Raw genomic sequence first — 23,892 nt, 5'->3', positions numbered from 1 at the left:
CCATGGAGCTGAACCACCATATAGGTATATATATATACCAAACATTATTCAAAACACCTGAGGGCACAACAGGGCGGAAGCTACCGGATGTCCGGTGTACGCCCCCTACATGACGCGCGCTTATTGCACGTGCCATACGGGGGCCCAAAGGGATCAATACATTTGCCGTCCAGCGATACTGAGACCCGACCACGCATGCCCAGTATCGCGAACTCATTGTGCCCGCGTCAGGACGGATGCCTGCTCGGGTCAAATTACATGGACGGGAGAAACAGAGACTTCTGCGCATGCGCGCGGCCTCCATAGATACAGAAAGAGCGTCCCAGGAGAGCCGCGTCACATGGTCCAATGAGAAGATCCTCAACACACATGCGCAGTATCATAGAGATAAGACTTAGATATTTTTCACCACCGCCCTTGAGAATCACTCAGAAGGCGGTGTTTGAATTATTTTAATGGACACCGCATCAATCAGAGCTACCGCCCCTGGCCCTGAGGCGTAAAGAGGACAATATAGATACTAAGTATGATTACATTAGGCATAGTAACATAAGTTACACAAATATACATATGGCCAATTATAATGTACATATGGCCGATTGTGATATACAGATATACATATGGCCAAGTTTGATTACATTAGACATAATAGCATAGATTACATAGATATACATATGGCCAATACCATGTATATAGATACATTTTATATATTCCTGAGGCAAGCTCTTACAAAGATAATTATGATAATAACCAATAATATAGAAACCCCTTACTTAAGTGGGCAAACTTCCAAAGTAAAGCATAGTAAGACCCTTAAACAGTATATACCCTGTCCAAGCTATGTGGGGAGGAAGCAACTAAATATAAGCTGCTCGTTAAGCCCCCCTGGTGAAAGGGAGCCCAACTTAAAAATCCATGCTGACTCCTTCTGTAAAAGGAGCCTATCAAAATCTCCACCTCTAGGGTTAGGTTTTACTAGCTCCAACACACTTTTTCCCATACTTGATAGAGCTAAGGGTTCTGGCCTAATTTCAGACAATGAATATGAGTTTCTATCACCTCTTAATCCAATGATTCCCGTTTTCTACGCACTTCCTAAAGTGCACAAGGGTCTAGAACCACTTAAAGGTAGGCCCATTGTGGCGGGGATTAACTCCCTTTCCCAGAACATTGGGATCTATGTTGACAAGGTTCTACGCCCTTTTGTAACCGCCCTTCCGTCCTATATCCGAGATACTCCTCATTTATTGCAGATCCTTGAGGATGTGAGTGTGAGCCCGGAGACTATCTTGGCCTCCATTGATGTGGAGGCACTTTATAGCTCGATCCCCCATGAGTTAGGTTTACAGGCGGTTAATTTTTTTCTTAGGACCAGAGCCATCGAGTGTGCTAGGCACAGTAAATTCATTGGAGAATTGCTGTCCTTCACACTTTATCATAATTATTTTTTATTTGATACCAAGTACTTCCACCAGCTCAGGGGTACAGCTATGGGGAGCCCCTGTGCCCCCAGTTATGCTAATTTATACCTGGGCTGGTGGGAGGAAACGGTAGTTTTTGGGGGGGAGGATGGGGAATCTCATCAATGTATCGGACTTTGGGTCCGGTACATTGACGACATCCTCATCCTCTGGACAGGGTCCATTTTTGATTTTGAGCAATTTGTTGGGGGTCTCAACAATAATTCCCTAGGGCTTAGATTCACTTACACCTGTGATCACAACTCAATTACCTTTTTGGATCTGGTAATAGTAAAAGATGGAAGAGGTAGGATTCAGACACTCACGCATCGTAAGCCTACGGCAACGAATTCATTATTAAAATGGGATAGTCATCATCCTCTTGCCCTTAAAAAAGGTATTCCAAAGGGCAATTCCTGCGTATACGCAGGAATTGTTCCAGAGAGGATGATTTCAAAAAACAGGCCGCAGATCTTTTTGATCGTTTTTTTGGAGCGTGGGTACCCTAGGCGTATTTTACAGCAGTCGTATGCTTATGCCCAGAATACTAACCGACATTCGCTTATGACCCCGAGGATACGTGAAGACAACTCTAACATCACACGTATAATCGGTACCTTTGACACCCAATCAGATAGAGTGTTTTCGGTCATAAAAAAATATTGGGGGATCTTAAGGGCTGACCCTGACCTTTCCAAACATATTTCAAAATTGCCATGTATTACATATAGGCGAGGGCGTTCTTTGGGTGACATGCTGACCCACAGCATGTACCAGGCACCTAGACCAGAAGGAACTTGGCTGGACAGAAAAATTGTTGGCATGTTCCGTTGTGGTAATTGTAAATATTGTGGATCAATGGAACAATGTAAAGGAATAAAGAGTTCGGCTAATGGCAAAACGTTTTATTTGCGTGATTTCAGTAACTGTAGGACCTCCGGAGTTGTCTATAGGGCATGCTGCACGTGTCCAATGGACTACGTGGGCAAGACCCTAAGAGAACTCCGGAGGAGAGTGGGGGAGCATTTATCCGACATTCGGAATAAACGAGATACACCAATCTCCCGCCACATGAATGCGACACATAGGGGTGACTTAACTCATATTCGTTTTTTCTGTGTTGGAGCTAGTAAAACCTAACCCTAGAGGTGGAGATTTTGATAGGCTCCTTTTACAGAAGGAGTCAGCATGGATTTTTAAGTTGGGCTCCCTTTCACCAGGGGGGGCTTAACGAGCAGCTTATATTTAGTTGCTTCCTCCCCACATAGCTTGGACAGGGTATATACTGTTTAAGGGTCTTACTATGCTTTACTTTGGAAGTTTGCCCACTTAAGTAAGGGGTTTCTATATTATTGGTTATTATCATAATTATCTTTGTAAGTGCTTGCCTCAGGAATATATAAAATGTATCTATATACATGGTATTGGCCATATGTATATCTATGTAATCTATGCTATTATGTCTAATGTAATCAAACTTGGCCATATGTATATCTGTATATCACAATCGGCCATATGTACATTATAATTGGCCATATGTATATTTGTGTAACTTATGTTACTATGCCTAATGTAATCATACTTAGTATCTATATTGTCCTCTTTACGCCTCAGGGCCAGGGGCGGTAGCTCTGATTGATGCGGTGTCCATTAAAATAATTCAAACACCGCCTTCTGAGTGATTCTCAAGGGCGGTGGTGAAAAATATCTAAGTCTTATCTCTATGATACTGCGCATGCGTGTTGAGGATCTTCTCATTGGACCATGTGACGCGGCTCTCCTGGGACGCTCTTTCTGTATCTATGGAGGCCGCGCGCATGCGCAGAAGTCTCTGTTTCTCCCGTCCATGTAATTTGACCCGAGCAGGCATCCGTCCTGACGCGGGCACAATGAGTTCGCGATACTGGGCATGCGTGGTCGGGTCTCAGTATCGCTGGACGGCAAATGTATTGATCCCTTTGGGCCCCCGTATGGCACGTGCAATAAGCGCGCGTCATGTAGGGGGCGTACACCGGACATCCGGTAGCTTCCGCCCTGTTGTGCCCTCAGGTGTTTTGAATAATGTTTGGTATATATATACCTATATGGTGGTTCAGCTCCATGGCGATCACTTGGACAGTGGTGGTCATCTACACAGCATCGTCTGTACCATTGCTGATCCTGTCTATCTGATGCCATGGACCTGTACACCTAACCTTCATTTTGGGCAAGTACTAAATACATTGTTGGTTCTCTATTTGTTTGATGCTACTGTGATAATGTTTTTAAAACTGTGTATCCCTGTATATCTTGATGCTGATTAAATGTATTTAAACTCATAGCCTCCTGATGAACCACACTCTCCGTGTGGGGAAACGCGTCGAGGCGGAGGAATTAAGAAGGAATATTTATATGACATCTAAGTGGACGATTCACCTATATTAAAAGGACTTCTGAAAGAGCAACAGCATATATGTGCCTGGACCTTATGGACTGATAGACTCCAAAATTTGGGTGCTGAATACTGCTATATTTTCAGCCTAAGTTAAGTCCTATGCTCTAAGTTGTTTGTGAATCTTGTCTACTTGCATATCTTTACTGTCATCTGGAACATTTTATATGTACATGATCTAGTGATCACTTGTTTACTTACACTGTGGTGTGGAATTTTTTATTAAATAAATAATTGTTTATATTGGGAATATTTGGCGATTTTTGTATGATTGTAGACACCACCGCTGCGGTGAAGGTGCGGAGATCCCGGCAGCGGTGTAGTGGCGCAGCTAGGTGTTGACCCCTCCGTGGGTAGGGGTTGTTGATCCCGGGGCCCGGTAGGCGAGGGCCGGGGTGCAGGGTGAAGTGTTGCGGTGCAGTGCGGTGCGGTGCCTGATGGCACTGGTGTACTCACTCTGACACAAGACACTGGAGTCTCTGGTAAACTAAACGGAGTGATGAACGGGGCCTGCAGCTGGCTGCAGCTTCTTCCAGACTAGGTTGGTGATCTCCACCTTTCTCCTGCACCTCTGTGTAAATGTTTTGACTCCTGTGCCTAGACACCTGTAGTCCGCTCCCCGACTGGTATATGCCGGAGGAGCCCGTTTGCCCGCAGACGCTGGCCCTTTGGGTCTCTATCCCTTGGCGGTGGCGTTACCCGGTATGGTTGGGCTGTTGTCTTCTAAAGGGACTTGTGTGGGGTAGGTCCTTAAGTCCAGCCCGCAATCAGTTGATTCGACTTGGCCCTGTTGGTTCAGGGCTTTGTGCTGGCTCTGAGTGCCCTGCCTGGTGCTCCGGTATCCAGTTGGCTCCCCGGTTTGGTTCCGGCGGGCCTCTACCCTGTCCCGGTCCCTTACGGTTCCACCGGTCGTATTCCCGGTCTCCTGCAGGCGGCCACCACCATCTGCCTCCTTGCTAATGGTGACTGGGCTCCGACCCAGCCACCGGTAGTCTTTGGCAGGCCTGAGCGCAGGTCTGTCTGTGTACTCAACCTCCTTCCTTCACTGTCAAAACTACTCTGCTTCAACTTGAACTTGACTACTTAGGTTCCCACCTCCAGGCCTGTGAACTCTTTGGTGGGCGGAACCAACCACCTGACTCCGCCTCCCCTGGTGTGGACATCAAACCTGGAGGGTGGTGACAAGGGTTTTGGTTTGGCTGGTGTTACCTAAGAGCAGCATAATCTAGAGGCAGAGTCCCTGATGCATTGTGTTACTTACTGGGCTAATTGCTGTAGTTTTGATAGAATCACTTTTTTTTATCAGCAGGGGATTATCACTAGAGGACTAGTAAACCTGCTGCCATGTAGTCCTCCATATCCATGAGCTCTGTACACCCCAGCCTCCACCATTGATTGGCAGTTTTTTTTTATCTATGAATAATGTACACAGTGAGCTGCCAATCAGTAGTATGGGTGGGTTATGTAGCTCACTATTCAAATAACTGCAGAAGATAAAACAGTGATAAAGCCATACGGCTGCAGGCTGGTATTCTCAGGATGGGGAGCCCCACGTTATGGGGAGCCCCCCAGCCTAACAATATCAGTCAGCAGCCGCCCAGAATTGCCGCATACATTAGATGCGACAGTTCTGGGACTGTACACGGCTCTTCCCGATTTGCCCTGGTGCGTTGGCAAATCGGGGTAATAAGGAGTTATTGGCAGCCAATAGCTGCCAATAAGTCCTAGATTAATCATGTCAGGCGTCTCCCCGAGAAACCTTCCATGATTAATCTGTAAGTGACAGTAAATAAACACACACACACCCGAAAAAATCCTTTATTAGAAATAAAAAACACAAACACATTCCCTCATTACCAATTTATTACCCACAACAAAGCCCTCCTTGTCCGTCGTAATCCACGGTCCTCCAACGTCGCATCCAGCTCTGCTGCATGCAGGTGACAGGAGCAACAGAAGACACAGCCGCTCCTGTCACCTGCACGCAGCTAATGAAGAGAGCCGTGTGATCGGCTGAGCTGTCACTGAGGTTATCTGGATCCAGCGGTGGATGCAGCGGTGGCCGCGGGTAACCTCAGTGACAGCTCAGCTGATCGCGCTACTCACCTCATTTTCTGCGAGGAGCTGACCGGAGCGGCGGTGAGTAGCGCCATCAGCTGAGCTGTCACTGAGGTTACCCGCGGCCACCGCTGGATCCAGGTAACCTCAGTGACAGCTCAGCCGATCACACGGCTCTCTTCATTAGCTGCGTGCAGGTGACAGGAGCGGCTGTGTCTTCTGCTGCTCCTGTCACCTGCATGCAGCAGAGCTGGATGCGACGTTGGAGGACCGTGGATTACGCCGGACAAGGAGGGCTTTGTTGTGGGTAATAAATTGGTAATGAGGGAATTTGTTAGTGTTTTTTATTTCTAATAAAGGATTTTTCGGGTGTGTGTTTTTTAACTGTAATTTACAGATTAATCATGGAAGGTATCTCGGGGAGACGCCTGACATGATTAATCTAGGACTTATTGGCAGCTATGGGCTGCCAATAACTCCTTATTACCCCGATTTGCCAACGCACCAGGGCAAATCGGGAAGAGCCGGGTACAGTCCCAGAACTGTCGCATCTAATGTATGCGGCAATTCTGGGCGGCTGCTGGCTGATATTGTTAGGCTGGGGGGCTCCCCATAACGTGGGGCTCCCCATCCTGAGAATACCAGCCTGCAGCCGTATGGCTTTATCTGGCTGGTATTAAAATAGGGGGGGACCGCACCCCGGATTTTTTAATTATTTATTTATTTACACGGCACACAGAGCCGCGCGGCATTAAATGAAGTCGGGTGAAGTTCACCTGCTGTCCCCAACGACCAGCTAGTCGCTCTGCAGGTCTGGATCGCTGTTAGGTCGTTGGCCAGGTCTGCCTGTTTGACAGCTCACCAGAGACTTTGTAGCGATCCCGGCTAGGTTGAGATTGCAGGTTGGATCGCTAGAAAGTCTCAGTGTGTAAACCCAGCATTACACACTGAAACTTGCTAGCGATGCATGCTGCACAGCGGGAAACAAAGGACCTAGGAATGGTCCTGAACGATTTGTAGCGATCACAACTTCACAGCAGGGGCCAGGTCGCTGATAGGTTTCACACACTGCAATGTCGCTGGGGAGGTCGCTGTAACGTCACAAAACCGGTGACGTTACAGCGATGTCGTTTGCGATGTTGCAGTGTGTAAACCCAGCTTAAGAATAAAGAGAAAAGCGGTGCGCATGATCGACCTCTGCACCATTCACAGGGGGCTCTTTGGAGCCCCAGTTCTCATAAGCGGCAGGGGTCCCAGTGGACAGACTAACAGCGTTCTGAAAGTTATCGATTGGACAGGAAATAACTTACAAAGTTGAGAATATCCCTTTACCTCTGGCATGTGCAGGCAATAGGGAGCTTCAGAGCATCTTCTCAAAATTGGTGGGTGTCCAGTAATGATCAGGTTGTCATTTATTCTGATAGGTGATAATTTATCCCAAGTCTTCCTCAACAGATGACACATACCTCTAGAGCTGAAAACAGACAAGGTGGAGGTGTTGGCTTGCTTCTTTCATCAAAATGTGCTTTTCATGTCATCCCCTCGCCCACCTTGTTTATCTCCCCTTCTTTTGAGATCCATACCGTCAGACTTTTACAACCCTTCACCCTCCGAGTGGTGGTTGTGTATCGCCCCTCAGGCCAATCTCTCCAACTTCTGGATCACTTTGCTACCTGGCTGTCACACTTTCTATAAGGCCCCTTTACACACTGAGACTTTCTAGTTATCCCACCAGCGATCTCGGCCTGGCCGGAATCTCTGGAAAGTCTCTAACAGTCACTGGTGAGCTGTCAAACAGGCAGATCTGGCCAACGACGCAGCAGCGATACGGACCTGCAGAACGACCTCGCTGGAAAGGGAAAGCTAGCACGCCTATGGGCTGGGTCGCTAACGATGTCATTGTAACGGTGTCCAACACACCGATACATGCTGCTCAGCGGGAAACAAAGGACTAAAGAATGGTCCTGAATGACTTGTAGCAATCAGCGACCTCACAGCAGGGGCCAGGTCACTGATGAGTGTCACACACTGCAATGTCGCTGGGGAGGTCGCTATTACGTCATAAAACCGGTGATGTTACAGCGATATCGCTAGCGATGTTGCAGTGTGTAAAGGGGCCTTTACTCTCATCTTGAGGGACTTCCCCATTGATGATCCACTCTGACCATCTGCCACTTGTCTTCTGTCTCTCTCAGCCTTTCACAGCTCACAAACTCTCCTATGCATGAAGACAGGGATATACTAGACTTTGTCTTCTCTCGGCTTTGCTCAGTGAGTGATCTTACTAACTCCCCTCTCCCTCTTTTTGACACAACCTTCTGTATTTCTTTGTCAATTACTGTTGACCCTCTCAGGACACTCCCACTTACCGCACATACAAAAATCTACACTAATCTAATTCACTTCATCGGTTTGCCAGGTATTCTTCTGCTCCTTGTCCCCTTACTGTAAAGGAATCCTCAGGGTTCAGTTCTAGGCCCAGTCTTCTTCTCTCTATACACTGCCCCTATTGGACAAAGCATAATCAGATCTGGCTTCCAGTACCATCTCTATGCTGATGACACCCAATTATACACTTCTGCTCTGGACATCACCCCCGCATTACTACAAAATACCAGTGATTGTCTGCCCATTGTCTCTAACAACATGTCCTCCCTCCATCTAAAAATGAATGTAAAAAACTGAGCTTGTGTTTCCCTCTCTACGAATCTACCGAAACCTGAAATTGCCATTTCGGTGTGTGGTTCTACCATAATTCCCAAACAGAAAGCACTGTCTTGGGGTTATATTTGGCTCAGATCTCTCCTTCACTCCCTACATCCGATCATTCGCTCATGTCACCTCCACCTCAAAAACATCTCTAGAGTTTCTTACCTTGGGGTAGGGAGGGTGAGGCTACTAAATCAGAGCTGGTCAGGAGCACGGATAGGATGGCGGCCCAGACATTAACCCCCTCAGACGTATCTCTGGGATCAGGGAAAGCTAGGTATCCCCTAGAATGAGGGCCTGTTTAGGTGCCCTGGCCCCCTGTTATCCCGTCACCTCCTAACAACTCTCCACATCTAAAGTACTGCACCATTCTATATCTCTTCCGTCGTCTCTTTCTACCACACTACTTGTCTTCTCCGTTGCGCTAATGACCTAAAATGAATATCCTCTATAATCTGAACCTTCCACTCCCGTATTCAGAACTTATCTCATGCTGTACCAACTTTCTGGAATGCACTACCAATGACAATTAGATTAATTCCCAGTATCCACATTTTCAAGCATTTCCTAAAAACACATTTTTTTAGACTGGTTTATCATCTCACCTTCGTCATCTAGCTATCCCCATTATCTCTTCCATGTACGCTGTAGCTTTTTGTACCTGTACTTGTACATATACCTACTGGTGATCAGTTCATGCAGCATTATTTGAATGCCACTATTGATTATACTCATGGCTGGACCTTACACGAGCAACAATTCGTTTTACCATTTACCCTTTTGTAGCTTGTGAGCAGGGCCCTCACTTTTCTTGGCATGCTTGAACTATGTGTTACTCTGTAAAGTCTTCTATTATCTGTACATGTGCCCTCTGAATTGTAAAGTGCTGCGGAATAAGTTGGTGCTATAGAAAAAACAAGTTATAAATAAAAATTATTATTATTATTCAATTGTTCAACTAACAGCTATCGTATGTATATGAGGGGTTTAAAGAGAACCTGTGACATCAGATAATGCTATTAACCTACAGATAGAGTTTTAATCTGCAGGTTAATAGCATTAGAAAGGTGTCCGTCTGCCGTAGTGAAAGTGCGATTACTGGGTGAAAATTAGCTTTATTCCTCCTGTGATCTGTTGGTCTTCAGTCACACAGGTGTGCCAGCTTGGCTACACTCAGGGCTCACAGCACTGCTCATTATACTTTGATAGGCCGCTGTGTGGATGTCACGGCACTAAGGCTGCTTTCACTCCTCCGGTTTTTCCTGTACGGCACAATCCGGCACTTTGCAGAAAAAACGCAACCGTTTTTTTTTGCTGCCGGTTGCGTTTTTTTTTGCATAGACTAACATTAGTGCTGCATTGTGCCGCATGGCCTTGCGTTCCGTCCGTTTTTTGCCGCATGCGGCAGATTTAGCCGATGCGGCGGCCGGATGGAACGTTGCCTGGCACGTTTTTTTGTGCGGCAAAAAAAAAAACGCATCGCGCCGCATCCGGCCGATGCGGCGCATTTTCCTATGCATGCCTATGGACGCCGGATGCGGCGCGATGCGGCAAAAACGGCATCCGGCCGCCGCATGCGGTTTTTGCCACTGTGCATGCTCAGTAGCCTGCCGCAAGCGTCAAAAACCGGACGGGCCGCATGTAAAAAACGTATGCAAAGGATCCGTTGTTTACGCCGCATCCGTTGCATAGGTTTCACAGCCGGATTGAGCCGCACTGCTCAAACCAGATGTGTGAAAGCAGCCTAACCAGTCAGTTATTTTCTCCCTTCGGCTCCACTTTCAGTACTGCAGTCGGGCACTTTTCTAACGCTATTAACCTTATTTCTACTGATTGACCTCATATCTACAGTATAATAGCGTTACCTGATGTGATAGGTTCCCTTTAAGCCATCAGCAACAAATATTGCACTGACACCATCGGCCTTTACATCAATTTCTCTTTGATATGCAGATATAGGCACTATGCACACTGCTTTTTATGGCGCATATTCAGCTGGGTTCCATAATCTGAAACCCATAATTCTATATTTGCACCAACAGAGCTGTGTGAAGGCTTATTTTTTTGCAGAATGGGTGGATGAGAACCATTTTGGGGTACATGTAATCTTTTAATAGCAGTAGGCTGCATCACGTGCCCATGATCAGGGTTTACAGTGTTTTGGACCAAGCAGGTTTTTGCTACATCCAAAACACTGTCGTACAGTACAAGCACAGTGGATGGGATTTCTAGAAACTCCATGCCCACTGTGCTTGTTTTTTCTGTAGCGCAAATTGACATGTGGTGTGGCTTCCCGAGCCACAGCATATCAATTTATTGCTGCGGTGCCATGAATGTTATCCGCAGGGAGAACTAAAAGAAAGTCCACAGCGGCCCGAACCTTGATCGTGGGCTCGGGCCGCTGCGGTCTTCTGCGGAGAGCACTTGCGGACCCACAGGAGAGGACACATACCCTTATATCTCAATTTTTGGGACACAGCAAAACGAAAAGCAGCAACTCTGTTTTTTTAACACAGTGTTTGCCATATGGGTTAATGAACGTGTCCTATTTTTTACAGCTTCGGTTGTTAGGACTGTAGAGTTTCTAATTTTATGCATTTATTTTTTTTAGATGATAAAGAAAGGAGAAAGCAGAGATTTATTTTTTACAATTTTGTTTTCTTTTACACATGCCTTTACATTTCATTTTAGTCCCACTTGAGGACTTGATTGATCGTGATGTCTCATAATACGTACAATAGGCAGATTTCACACTTTTTCCGGGTGTCTTTTGTGATGCCCCTGGACTAGTCAGGTTGTCACAGGGTACTGCACACTCTTTATTTCCTAGTGCAGGACTCAACCCCCATGGTTCTGGGTTCCCATCTTGCAGTACTGCCTCCACCAGCATCTACAAATCCTATATACACCTGGCACCACACCCTGTCAGGCACACCAGTAGGCTGCTAAGCTGTAATTGGGCCGCCCACCTAGGGGTCAGGCAGGGAGGTGGGAGGTGACAAATCAGTCGGCTCCAGGGGAGCAAAGAGTTGAGTGGTAGCCCTCAAGCGGTGAGGAGCTCAGAGGAAGCTGGGAGTTGGAGCTCCCAGGGAAGAAGCAGATTAGGTCGCAGACGGTGGTCTGGACCCGGAGGAGTCGGAGACCTGGTTGCGGGAGATTGGGACTTAGTGCCTGGCTAGTCTTGGAGGATAGCCAGCAGCCGCAGTTCAATAGCCGGGCTGGGACCGAAGGCATTTCGGGGTACATGGACCCTAGGTCGGGGAGAAGCTTCAAGCACCATAGCAATTAACATGCGGAGGACAGGGCCTAGATGAACTGTTCCCACGAAGCTCAGAGATCGGGGGCACTAGCGCAACGAGGGTGATAGGGCTTTCCAAGCAGTAGGGAGCGGGGCCCGGAAATCTCCAAGCCATCTGGACACTCTAAAATACTGTGCACAGAGGTAGGCCACAGACCACCAGGCAGTGCTGCAGGGGACGGAACCCGGACGAGCTCCCCCAAGAGGGCAGCGGCACCCAGAGACTTGGTTTACCATGTTGTCAGCGTCTGCTTTGACTCACAGCGTTTGGCTGCGCAAACTGCTCCCTGACCTTCTATTATTCCTGCTTGGTGTATTTGGTATCCTCTGTATCTCCTCTGCTTGATTTTCATCCCTTTCTCTTTAGGACCCTGTGGAGTTCCCCCACCTTTCAGCTGTTTTTCATCAGCACTTCCCTTTGTGTCTTTATATACCTTCATTCCCCCTTACTCTGTGCTGGTGATAGGTCTAATACCTTAACAAGTCTTCAGTGGAAGTAGTCGGCTTGCATTCATCTGGAGAAACTTTGTTGTTGTCTGCAGTTATTCTCCCCGAGTCATATGGAGATAAGTTATTTGTTTATTTTCCCCCTATTTGTTATCCCTGTGTCTCCTTTAGAGCTTAGTGGGGTTGACTAAGCGCTCATTCCATCCTAGGGCCAATTTCAGGGTCAGGTATCCGACTCAGTGCATAGGTTCGGAACCTATCTATGGTGGTGAGGGAAGCCAGGGACCAGGGGTAGGTTTTGTCAGGAGTCACTGTCTCCAGTTTCTCTAGACACAGAGTTCCCCTTCCCTTTCGCTTTTCCCTTGGTACTTTCCCGTACCTAGCATGACACCAGTTTCACCAGTAGTCATAGTTGACTCTCAGTACCCACTGCCACCACTCCAGTAGTTAGAGCTATCCCCCTTGTTTTACTAGTAGTCACATCTTCATCCTCCACCTCGATAGACACAGCTGGTCCTTTTCCATCAGTGATTATGGCGGGATCATCTCAATTCTCAGCAAGAAGTAACCACAAAAGAACAGCAAGATGAAAAACACAGCAAAGCCAAGCCCTGTAGGTATTTGTGCACATTGATAGAAAGATGGAGCCACATAATATTCTAATAATAAACTGCCAGACCACTGGGCAAGAAGTGATGATCTAGGAAGAAAGCAATAAGTCACCGAGATTTCCTCTACAGTGATCCCCATAGTATTACCTGGTGACCGTTCAGGTGATTGTTAATCCATGTAATAAATGGACGGATCTAATCCGCCATTGCAAGACATGCTGCTTATTCAGTGGCTTCCTATTCTTATAGAGGACCCAACCCTTTAGCTGTGGGATGACCACATTACATAGATTCATCCTCTGCTGTCCTCTGGCTGCCTTATCCATCCTCTGTCCGTCACTCTCTTCTTTCTCTCAAGTTTTTTCCCAGTGGCCAAAATACCTTCTCATCAGACTGAGTTATGAGTACACGTCTACATAATTGGAAAGTCTTTCATGTATTAATTAGTACAAAATAACGATGAGTAAGGAGGCAAACTGGTTTATCTGGGTCAGCGGCATCTTCTGGAACGCATCCTAGAGGTGCTTAATATTTACACTTCCATCAGTGCAGATCCAGATTACAGAATGTATGCTGGCTCCTGCATTCATGTTACTGTATTGTGTAGAAAGCCCAACACATAGAAGACTTTGCCCTGGTTACTGGTGGATTTTGGCATGGCTCATGCTCCTTCTTCTACACGTGACCTGAATACTGGAAATGTACAACTAACAGATGTGTGGATTGTCCTGGTGTGCTGAATAAGGTATGTGATTATCTAGCTATTGTGGGTGCTCTAGAATGAACACATCATCAGCTGTATACTGCTGACAGTGTAAGCAACTCATAAATGAAGGCGCAAAGATGAGTAAAAATAAAAGGATTGGACATGTTGAAGTTGAACTGTCCGAGTGTTCTCCCTCTCAGTATCTGATGATGGAGAGAAATCAGAACTTTTCTCTGGGACCTGGATTCTTATTTTTTCCATAGGATAGGTAATCAATATCAGATCGGTGCAGGGTGTCAGACCCACAACCCAATCGGACATCTGTAACCAGATATAAGCAATGTATGGGATAGAACATAGTAGCCCTGTACATTGTGGAATGGCTTCAGGCGGTTACTGATGCTTATCTCTACATTATGTCAATTAGACAATCTTGGGGTCCCGTTACACATAGCGACATACCAGCGATCCCACCAGTGATCCGACCTGGCAGGGATCGTTGGAATGTCGCTACATGGTCGCTGTTGAGCTGTCAATCAGGCAGATCTCCACAGCAACCAGCCATCAGCCATCACCTACCAGCGACCCGTGTAACGATGGCTCCCTGCACACTCAGAACCGACGCTAGTTGGTTTCCCGACGTCAAATACACCGATGCGTGCTGCACAGCGGGAGACCAAAGAGGAAAAAATGATCCTGATCATTTTGTCAGGATCAGCGACCTCGCAGCAGGGGCCCGCTCGCTGCTGCTTGTCACACACAGAGATATCGCTGGCGAGGTCGCTGATATGTCACAAAACCTGTGACGTTTCAGCGATCTTGCTAGCGATCTCGCTATGTGTGACTGGGGCTTTAGATTGGGTACACGCTGAATTTGTGCCCAATATCAGGCGCATACGCTCCGGAGGTATGTGGCCGACATTGGCCACAATCCACATGGATGTCTAGACATTCATCTGTGACGCCCTGGCCTATCAGGTCGTCACAGGACATTGTGCAATCTGCCCTTCTGCATGATATCCATCTCCTCCTTGGTTACGGGTCCCTGGCCTTTGGTATTGCTAAGAACAAGCTAATCAAAATCCTAGTAACACTCTGCACCACACCCACCAGACACACCAATGGGTACCCTGAATGGAATAGGGCCGCCCACTTGGGGGGTTAGTCAGGGAGGATCAGGAGTGTCAGGAGTAGTCAGTTGAGTGGTGACTCTCGAGAGCACAGGTCACAAGTTAGTTGGAGGAGGTTAGGAGCTGGGCTCCTTCAGACTACTAGGTGTCAGACGTTGGTCTAGGCCTGGTAGGAGCTGGAACGCCGGTCGCAGGGAATCGTGTCAAGGGGCACCATCACCAAGCCCCGGGGCACTTCCCCTACCCACGGAGGGGTTAAACAACTGGCTGCCATTCCATCGCCACGGGGCGCTCCCAATAGCAGCGGTGGTATTCCACCTTACCACACACTGTGGGTGGCGTCACGATCTCTAACCACAAAATCCCCTGTAAAGATCCCTCTTTTATTTCGAGTGTCCACGCGACCACTCCCGGGTCCGGAGACCCCTCGAGCCACTGCGGATCCGGATCCGAGCAGCAGCCCGGACGCTGGCACTGGGGCGATACAGATCCACCATAGGAAACCATTGTATAAAAACTGTAGACTGCATGGTGTACATTTTTTCTTTGTAGTGGACATCTGTATAGAAAAGTATAGTCTGCTGAACTCTCTTATACCGATAAACAAATGCTATATAAACTCCTACCTTCCAGACAGGGGACCAAAAACATACTTTTGGCCTTCGTCTGTCGAATGGGTGCCTATGGAATCATTACAGCATACATCAATGTTTTAGGCTAAATGCTCAGACACAGTGTGCACTTAGCCTTAGACTTCTAAGTGTTCTGGTAAATAATTTGTGTTTATGGGGAACCTCTATTTTTTTTTTCCAATTTTACAAGTATTTAGTAATTTGCTATTATTTTTCCGTGCTGTTTTCAATCTTCTTGCCTCTGTTTAGCCAGCCAACTGGTGTCTGATCAAAATCTTTGGAGACTTCTGGGCAAAGTATTAGTTTGAGGCTTGAAAAATAAAGACTCATTTTATTGTAGAGCCGCCATAATAGTGCCGTATGGTAAATATGAAGTGCCTAAATACCAGTGCCCATGTAGTACCATGATATATTCCCTAAATAATTTTACACTTAGTGCCACTTAGTTGGCCAAAAGTCGTCATGAAAGTCTAGACACGTGTATTGTCGTTATTGAATATAATAATTTAGAATTGTCATCAAACACACAATGTGCTGCGACACAGCTCAGGCTGACAAGCGGCACACAATATATATCGCCATTTTGTCACATATGGGTGATAGCATTCTTAGACAACGGAAATGATAGAAGAGCAGCGCATTCTCTTTGAGATTTAGCGCAACCATGCATTTGCATTGGTGCCATGTACTATGAAGACGTCTTTGCCACCACATGCCTTTTAAAATTCAGTCTGTTCTTCAGCGTTCTGTCATCCAAGTCACAATCTGCTGCTAAAGAGCGACTAGTAGAATATTAAATGGCAGACGTTATCTCTTCTGCCAACGATGGGAAATTGGAAGATTAATGTGTCACCTTGTACTTGCACCATGACGGAAGTTCAGCCCAGGTGTGGCCAGCTTCAAATTAAGCTATATAAGAATCACAATGAGACTACTCCACCTCCTGGAGAATAGCAATAACCAAAACATAATATACTGTACAATATAAATCTACCCTATTAATTGTGGGTGCGCACCAAACACACTGACATTTATAAACATCATTACACATACTAGGGAACGACTTCTGATTCCTCGTACTACTGACATTGGTTCTTTGCCCCATGGAAAAACGCAAATTGTTTTGTATAATGGCAAAGCCCAAAGTAGATGTTGGGGAGAACCACTCCATGTGCCTCATACACACCACATTTCTTACCACAACACAAACTCTAAGCAAGCATATCATTTATGGGGGTCGTGTGCGATAGCGTGTTTACGTATATGGTTACCTTGAGTTCGGGTCTGCCAGGCACGTTGCTACCAATCTTAATCTAACTGGGTATCATTGAATGCAATGTTCCCTTTTTAACCATTGTTGAAGACTTACTTCCACAGTATCTGCATAAATATTAATATGCAGTCCTAGCCCAACATAACGTTTCTTTCTTATACCTTCTTGTTTTTTTTATGTCTTTCTGCCATTTTGTCCATCTAGTTTTTCAGAGCTGAATGTGTGGTCCTATACTTATCTGTTAAAACTACATTTCCCAGCACCACCCTGCTTCTCATCAGTGCTGCAGGTCCCTACCTCTGCTCTTTTGAATGTTTTCTGATACAGATAGATCTCAACATGGGGAATTTATATTTCTATAGATGAGGTGACCATTGATAGTTTTGAATGTAGTAACTGTGGCACACTATTTGACCAATATCCATTATTACTTACAAACCAAATTTCATAGTTGGTTTATGAAGATTTTCTACTATGAATGTATAGCAGAGATGATCATAGAATAGCTGAGCTGTGCTACAGCATGGCTATCAGGATAGTGAGGAGGTATGGGGATATTTTATTAGACAGTGTTATATGTTCAACTGTTTTTTTATGACTTAAATAGGGTCATTAGGTGTAAATGTAGCGGTATCGGTGAGATCTTTAGCATAGCATAGATGTGCTATAACCTGGCTGCACAATGTTTTGTTTAATTTTATTAATTCTGTATTAAGAGAAAACTGAGACCAAATTATGATTTTATCAATTAACCTTTAATGATCTGTTTCATGAAAAAAAACTATTTTGTAAGTATCTTTGATTAAAACTTTGCCACCATTTTGTATATACAGTGCCTAAATAGATCTTTGCACCTCAATGGTGGCTGACTACAACTTTTATCTGTCTTGTGTCAAGCAAGACTAGTTGTAAAGTTGTCACCGTAAGCATGAATTTAAAGAAATGGTCACTTTGTAATACCATGTTATTTTCAGATCCAACACTTTGAGCTGGGTCATTTCCTTATACAGTGTGTACGGAAAGTATTCAGACTCCTTTAAATTTTTCACTCTTTGTTTCATTGCAGCTATTTGGTAAATACAAAAAAGTTTATTTTTGTTCTCATTAAGGCTACATTTATATGACTTTTCCATTTTTGCAGTCCGCAAAAAATGTTCCTGTTTGTCCACAGATACATCCGTGTGATAATCGCATCCGTCGCATTCCATGTGTCATCCGTGTGACTTCCCATTTTTTGCGGATCGCCAAAAAACCGGAAGGAGTGTTACATACAGTCCAGGGTATCTGGCCAGATGCTGGTCCCCATATAAAGTCTATGGGGAACAGAATCTGGCGCAAAGGGGTAGAGGTATGTAAAGCACTACATACTCACCGATCAACGGGGTGGCTCACACTGCTCCCGCGGCAACTCTTTGTTCTTCCGAAGCCGGACGCTCTTTAGGCTCATACATATTCACTGCTTCCCTCGCTCACCTGAGTCTGTGATCGGTTACAGTCAGACGCACCCCCACGCTGAGTGACAGCTATCTGACTGCAACCAATCACAGCCGCTGGTGGACGGGTCTATATTGTACAGTAAATAAATAGTTAAAAAAAAACGACGTGCGGTTCCCCCTAATTTTGATAACAGCCAAGATAAAGCCTCACAGCTGCTGGCTGGTATTCTCAGACTGGGGAGACCCACGTTATTGGGAGCCCCCACAGCCTAAAAATATCAGCCAGCAGCCGGCTGGATTTGCTGCATATATTAGATCTGACAGCCCCAGGACTTTACCCAGCTCATCCCGAATGCCCTGGTGCGGTGGCAATCGAAGTAATATATGGGGGATAGATACCAGCTGTGTAATGTCATCTGGCATGAAGCTCTGGCATTTACCAGATACCTGACATCACTAACCCAGTCAGTAATAAAAAAAAAATAGACGACAAACAAGTTTTTATTTGAAAAAACACTTCCCAACACATTCCCTTTTTCACCAATTTATTGGAAAAAAAACAAAACAAATCCGGACCAATCCAATAAAGGGGTCCCTCGACAATCCTTACTCACTGTCCCAGTCCATGAAGAACAGAATGTTCCCCATTGGCCGGGGAGAGCAGTGCAGTGACCTGAGCTAACATCATTAGGTCAGGCCAGGTCACCGCAGGGGATGAAGAGTGCTGCCGTCAAGAGGTTAGCTCAGATCATTACCGGCGGTGATGAAGTCTGCTGCATTCCTGCACTCGTCACTGACTTCCATTGTCCGCCGCGTTCACAGCGAAGTATAGCGTGAGTCCGTGACGTCACCGCTAGTCACAGTCTCGGGCCGCTCGAGAGACTTGATATGAGAATGCGACGGGTATAGAAGTCAGTGATGAGCGCTGATGCCAGGAGTGCAGGACTTAATCACCCCAGGTAATGAACTTTGCTAATCTCCTCGTCATTCCTGCAGCTGCTGACACTGCTGCGCTAGTAGATGCTGACACGCTGCAATGTGAGCAGCTGCGGGGCTGGTGGGGGAGCGGGACACAGACTGCAGGGGCACCCGAAGGAAGTCACATGGAAGTCTTTCCGTGTGGCTTCTATGGATTTTGCAGACCCATTGACTTGTATTGTGTCACGATCCACAATTATGGAACAGAGTAGGACATGTTACATAAAAACGGAACGCACATACAGCATCCGATGTGGTTTTTTTTGTAGGAACTAATGCACACGGAAGTGTTTCCCTGTGCCATCCGATCCTACACAAAAGACATTGAAAAGATGGTCTTGTCAGTAGGTCCGCAAAAAAACAGGAACTGAACAGGACAGACGGAACGGTCGTCAGAATGAGCCCTAATGTACACTCCGAACCCCATCTTGACAGAAAAACAAAAAGAAATGTAGACATTTTTGCAAATTTATTAAACAAGAAAAACTGAAATATCACATGGTCATAAGTATTCAAATCCTTTGCTCAGACACTCATATTTAAGTCACTTGCTGTCCATTTCCTTGTGATCCTCCTTGAGATGGTTCTACTCTGTGAATTGACATGGTTCTACTCTGTGAATTGACAGCTGGTATCAAGTCCTGGTATTAATAATGAGTGGGCGTCTATCAGACACCCCCATTACTAATCTAGTAGATGTATTTTTATTTATAAAAACACCCCCCAACAACAGCCCTCATTCACCAATTTATTCTAAAAAAAAAAAAGCCTTTAAGTTTTGCCGTAATCCACAAAGAGGTCCCACAACGTTCCTCAAAAGCAAACCTGAAAGACATAAAAAGATAGAATTAATAAAGACATAAAGGCAAGAGATAGCAATTTACTCCCCATCCTAATACGTCAGGTCCCCCGTAATCCATATGTAGGTCCCACAACGTTTCCAAACTCACTGTTCCAGCATATGAAGAACGTTCAGAGAACGAACTTCATAGCTGGGCACAGCAGCCACTGCAGGCTCTTTCGCTGTGGTGTGGGAGAACCGGCACCGGTAGTGACCTGCGCTGACCTTATGAGATCACTACAGGTCTCAGCAAGTGGATCACACAGTGGAATGGGGACAGCCGGCGACTCTGACGAGTGGTGACATCATTGACATCATGAGGTCTCCGCAGTTCAATGCTGCCGGCTCTCTCAATACTTTGTGTGAGAATCGTGGCACTGAACAGTGGTGAGCTCATGATGTCACCAATCGTCACAGCCTCAAGCGGTTCACAAGCAAATAAATACATAAATAGTTAAAAAAACCAGTCATGGTTCACATCTGTTTTGGATTACCAGCCAAGGCAAAGCTACTAGCTGTGGGCTGCAGCTGTCTGCTTTACCATAGCTGGCTACCAAAATATATAGGTGTTTGACATCTATCTGGAAAAAAAGAAAATATAGAGCAGCACTGAATACTTAGTCAAGTTCAGGGTGCAAGGCCTCCCAAGCAACCTTTCAATTGCAAATACATAGAAAAAATATAAAAGAAGGCAGCATTTTACACATTGCTGAAAAGTTAGACCTTTATTGGCCCATGTGATGTGATAGCCACGTTTCGGTTACAAGAACCTTTCTCAAGGCTGACACTTCGCCTCACACACCATGCATCTGGCATGGTCTGTGAGGCGATCCTTATCTCAGTAACCTGGGATCGTCATGGTGATGACCCATGGTTGCTATGGCAGCGATCTGGTCGTTGTGATCGCATCAAAGGGACCCGATCGCCAGGGAGAGGTGATTTCTCTCCCTGCCTCCTGAATGCGGCAAGCACGATTGATTGCAGCATTTAGGCGGTTAAATTGTCGTAAACGGCACAGGCACCACTCCTGGCAGTGAGAGCCGGGTCTCAGCTGTAACATTAGACCTGGCGACGATCGTGGGAGTACAGCTCAAGAATGTAAAAAACATAAAAAAGTGAAAATGTGATAAAAAAAAGTGTTTTTTTTTCTGCTGTGTTTTTCCTGCCAAAACATGCAGTTTTGTGTGCAGAAAATCTGCTACGTGGGCACATAGCATTAGCGTGACCTACGGACGACATGTTCTTGATCAGTATCACGGCAGCAGGCATGTACCCTAAAGGCCCTGTCACACACAGAGATAGATCTGTGGCAGATCTGTGGCAGATCTGTGGCAGATCTGTGGTTGCAGTGAAATTGTGGACAATCAGTGCCAGGTTTGTGGCTGTGTACAAATGGAACAATATGTCCATGATTTCACTGCAACCACAGATCTGCCAAAGATTTATCTCTGTGTGTGACGGGGCCGTTAGTCTACAGGTAATTACATATGGATGGATCTATATTGTGCCTCCATCTGATGTCTTCATCATGCACCATATTATATCATAGAAGCAATACGTATAGGGACGAATGCCTCTGTAATATGGTGTAATCATGTGTAATCACGCAAATCTTCGTTTTTTTTACATACTTCTGCCTGCCCAGATGTAAAATTGGTGGCACATGGAGGTACAGTATAACACTGACCCAAAAACCATGTGTGTAATAACAAAGACTCCCATCTCCATCTCAGTGCCACACATCACATGCAACCCCAGCTGATAGTGCCAACTACTGAGCTCATTTATATCTGACACCCTTAGTGTGATCTCACAGCGGAGATTTGTTTAAGACATATCTGCACCTGTCATATTTATCTATATAAGGTATACATATCCATGCGCAAGCGTCAGAAACCCCCATATACAGCTGCTGGACTCGTGCACACAGGGGACTTTCCTCCAGATATTCTGTACGTATTGCATGCTGCAGTGCCAACACTATTTCCCAAAAACTATTTGCAAATAAGCAAACTTACGCATGCACCCCCTTATACCTCCTCAGGGTCTATTAATAGTCCCTTATTCTCAAATCTCATCACCTTGTCAAAGTGAAAACATCAGCAGAAATTGACCACTACTGGAGGTATCACTGTGCAATGCAAAAGGAGGAAGGAACGTGCCACGAATCTGCATTTCCACAATGAAATCACAATTGTTTGTTGCAGTTGTGAGAAGTGTCACCACTGCTATTCTCTGTGATAAGTATGGCGCACAGCATATGTCGCGGGCGGAGGAGGGGACGCTGCGCTCACCCACTGCTCGGGTCCGGCTGCTGCTGCTCGGTGGTGGCTCGAGCGGTGGGCTGGATCCCGGGGACTCGAGCGGCGTTCCTCACCCGTGAGTGATAGGGGGTGGTGCGTGGTTTGGGGATATTGTCCGTGACGCCACCCACGGTTGTGGTGAGGTTGTGACACCACCGCTGCTCTGGACGGGGATCCCGGGAGCGATGACAGGGAGCAGCTTGGATGTTGGTTCTCCCCTCCGTGGGTAGGGGGGTTAGTTGTCCCGGGGCCCGGTGAGGGATGAAAGGCGGGTTACGGGGCCTGGTGAGGTGGAGGGTCGCGGGGGCAGCGCTGTGCCGCACGGCACGGTGGTACTCACTCAGCCAATGAATAATGCAAAGTCTCTGGTAAAACAAACGGCTGGATGGACGGGTCCCACAGACGGCTGCGGTGTTTCTCCTCCCGGTAGGTTGATGGTGACTGCCTTTCCCTGCACCTGTGTTGTGTTTACGGTTCCAATGGCTTCCCACCGGTAACCCGCTCCCCAGCTTGGATGGATGCTGAGGGAGCCCCTTTTGCCCGCAGGCTCTGGCCCTGGGAACTGTAGCCTTGGCGGTGACTGTGTTTCCCTTCATGGTGTGAGCTGTTGCCTTCAATCGGGTCTTAACTGCTGGGAAACCCCGGAGGTTCCCTTCGCTAACGGATTTGACCAGTTTTACGGCAAGGGTTGCAGACAGTCCCTACGGGAACAACAGTTGCCGGCAACGGCCGGTTCAATCAAAACCTCAATCAGGTTACTTCTTCGGTTGATTTGCTCTTATCATTTAAAAACATTCAAACTGGTGGTCCCAACGGGGACAACTTGCAGTGGGGCTCCGCTGCCATCACTTTGACTCTTCCTCTAAGGTGGCCTCATCCTCTGCTACTAACATTTCGAACATGCAGTGACAGGCCTGTTGGGAGAGAGGTGCCCGGTATCCATTTCCACCGGTGCGCGGACTATAGAAAACCACCGGGCCTCCTTCATAGCGGAGGCGCTCACTCGTCTTTTCGAACTCAGAGGTGGGCTCGTCGCCAGGGACGGAGTCATTATCAACTGTCCCTGCGTCAGGCGAGTTGCTGCCAGCTGCCGCAGTCTCCAGGTTTCCGACATCCAGCACGTCAGATTCTACTGTGGTAGCACGGGGCAGCAGGTCAGGTTGGTCGATACCGAGGCGCCTCATGAGTAATGGCAGGGCCAATGCGAGGGCCGAGACTGAGCCGGGCCCTCCAACCGCAGTGGCCGGTCCTGGTAGGACATGGGGACGTGGGTCACCCGTCGGCTCCGTCACATCTGCTCCCATCCCATACATCGGGGCAGTCGCAACCAGCATTTCCACCTCACTGGTCCACTGCTCCATCATGAGGTATATCTGATTCTGCTGGCGTTGGTTGAATTCAATTACTCTGGCCTTCATCCACGCCACGGTCCCGGACTCAGGCACAGTGCCTGGTGTTATCCTTGCCGGGGCCTCTGATATACCTTCGTTAAGGGACCACGGTCTCGGCGGCTCCCACAGGAGCGGTTCAGGGCGGCCCCGAGCGTCTGCAGCCGGTTGGTCCGCCGGGGCGGGTTGGC

General features: G+C 46.8%; 1 protein-coding gene across 1 annotated transcript in view; it reads left to right on the top strand.

Annotated features, from left to right (window-relative positions):
- Positions 1-13,571: 13,571 nt before the first annotated feature.
- Positions 13,572-23,892, top strand: part of PCGF2 (polycomb group ring finger 2) — a 29,659-nt gene continuing 19,338 nt past the window's right edge. Inside the window, exon 1 of the mRNA XM_075350104.1 lies at positions 13,572-13,759. The gene's annotated coding sequence lies outside the window, so the exon portion shown is untranslated. The remainder of the gene's footprint in view (positions 13,760-23,892) is intronic.

This window comes from Anomaloglossus baeobatrachus, chromosome 5 (assembly GCF_048569485.1).
Source record: "Anomaloglossus baeobatrachus isolate aAnoBae1 chromosome 5, aAnoBae1.hap1, whole genome shotgun sequence".
NCBI lineage: Eukaryota > Metazoa > Chordata > Amphibia > Anura > Aromobatidae > Anomaloglossus > Anomaloglossus baeobatrachus.
The sequence above is the reverse complement of the archived record's forward strand: the minus strand, read 5'-3'. Positions and strand labels throughout refer to the sequence as shown.